Source organism: Diorhabda carinulata, chromosome 5 (assembly GCF_026250575.1).
Source record: "Diorhabda carinulata isolate Delta chromosome 5, icDioCari1.1, whole genome shotgun sequence".
Taxonomy (NCBI): Eukaryota; Metazoa; Arthropoda; class Insecta; order Coleoptera; family Chrysomelidae; genus Diorhabda; species Diorhabda carinulata.
The window spans coordinates 1,938,941-1,941,229 of NC_079464.1; the positions used below are offsets into that span (position 1 = coordinate 1,938,941).

Below are 2,289 nucleotides of genomic sequence, written 5' to 3' on the forward strand. Positions count from 1 at the left end.
CAGTTTGCATGATAAATGTATATTTATTTTATATACAGAGCGGACAATTAAGTATATTCATTATCGAATGCGGATCTTACTGTCACGAAAGACCTTCATTATCTACGATGCTTGACGCGCGATGTGCTAAAATTATCAAAATCCTTCAAACACAAAAGTCTAAAACTTTCAGTTCCACCGCAATTAAATTGTTTAATTAAATAAATTGATTAATTAATGTATCTTAATTAGAAGGTTTACACGTAGTATAGTAAACGCTGTTATCACTGCTTTCGACTTGCGGTTAGCGCTGCGGTCAGAGCGGCTGGACCGGATGTCTGTGTCTGCCTGAACCGCCTCTATGACTACTGAGGTACTACAATAACTGTTGAAATATGTTTCAGTGCTAGTGGCCAATACATGCCTACAATGATGGTGTATCCGAGAAAGAGAATGGACCCGCAGCTAATGCTGAATGCTGCTCCTGGAGCGTGAGGTGTTTGCAGCGATTCTGGATGTGTGACTGCTGAGTTATTCCTGGACTGGTTCAAGAAATTCATTTAATTTAGTGGAGCTAGGCCTGATCAACCTGTGCTTTTGTTGTTAGACCGCCACAGCACCCACACACAGAACCTTGATGTCATCAATGAAGCCCGTTCCAATGGGGTTATTATATTATGCGACAGCTGAAGTATCTGACAAAGCCACTATGGACCAATCACTGATGATTGAGGCAGAGCCTGAACCTGGATGTTCTTCATGGATTAATAATATAGAAATTGACCAAAGACTAGGGATGGCAACAATATATCGATAAATTTTATATAACGATATTTGAATAAATGTATCGATATATTTATATCGATACATGAATTGCGATATATCGCGATATAAATATCAGTAATTTTAAAAATATATCGAAAATTATTATAAGATAACCAACATCGCCGCACACTCACTGCCATCTAGTACTACCGTGAAGAAGTGTAGGTTACAACCCGACGTTGTTGCAGTAGGGAACTAAACACAAAAATTGTCACTTGAAGACGCCTGATATTTAGCTAGTTAGATTTTTCCCCGTACAAAGTTGATAAATATTTGTGATAAATACGCCAGCAATTGTTTTTTTCGATAATACCACAGTTTTCATCTACTTATTCACAGAGTTACAAACGTATTCATTGTAAAAAGCGAAAACAGTGAAAAGAGTGGATACAAACAATGTATTTGTTTATCGTTCGTTAAAGTAAAAGTGTCACTGACAATATGGCTCCACCGCGAAGTAATATTTGGAAATATTTTCAAAAAGTTAGTGACAAAAATGCTAAATGCAGCATATGCCTAAAAGTTTTGAAAACTTCGGGAAACACAACAAATTTACAAACACATTTGAAGCAAAAACATTCATCTATTTTGAAACACTTAACTGATGACGGATTTGATTACGATGACCCACAGACATCTAAGAAAAGAAGCAAAACTGTTGGAAGTAGTCCTACACTAAGCCAAGATGAGGTAAAGCTTGATATGATTTATTTTGTCTTATTTAACATTTAAAATTTGCAGGGAAAGTTAAATCTGCAAGATAGTGCTCACCATTCTTCAGCTTCAACTATAACAAATCCGGAATTTGAGTCAGATTCAGAACCAAGTACTAGTGCAGGAAATAAAAACGTGAGTTCGGGATTCCAGCAGACTACAATTTCGTCTACATTCAAAAACATTGCATTATACCAAGGTACATTTTTTATCTACAATGCATCACCTTTTGTGATTTTTTTTCTGTTTCTTATTAGACGGTGGCTCTAAAAATGTGAAGGTGACGGATGCAGTAGTGAAATTTATTGTTCAGGACAATTTTCCATTCAGTACTGTGGAAGGAAAGGGTTTTGACGCCTTGTTGAAGCATATAGTATCTCTCTACAAAGTACCAACTAGGAATACAATAAAAAACAATGTGGATCAGAAGTATGAGGTGATTTTAACAGCATTTAAAAATATTTTGAAGAAATGTAAGTACTTTACCATCACTACCGATATATGGGCTGCAGATATGCAAACTAAAAGCTTCATGGGTTTTACTGTCCACTTTGTCTACGATACAAAGTTAATGTCAGCAACAATTGGTATTGTGGAGTTAACACAGTCTCATACAGCAGACTATATTGCTTCAAAATTAGGCGATATTCGTGAAATGTGGGGAATTGATTTTAATAATATTATTGCTGGGGTGACGGACAATGCAGCCAATATGGTTAAAGCCATAGATGACAAATTTGGAAAGAATCGGCATATCCCGTGCTTCGCTCA

The 2,289-nt window shown here is 36.3% G+C and overlaps 1 long non-coding RNA gene across 1 annotated transcript; it reads left to right on the top strand.

The window, feature by feature from the left end:
- The first annotated feature begins 1,295 nt into the window (after positions 1 to 1,295).
- On the top strand, positions 1,296 to 1,885 carry LOC130894629 (uncharacterized). Its single transcript, XR_009059355.1, has 3 exons — positions 1,296 to 1,494; positions 1,546 to 1,717; positions 1,776 to 1,885. It is a non-coding gene; the product is annotated as an uncharacterized LOC130894629 (long non-coding RNA).
- Positions 1,886 to 2,289: the final 404 nt, after the last annotated feature.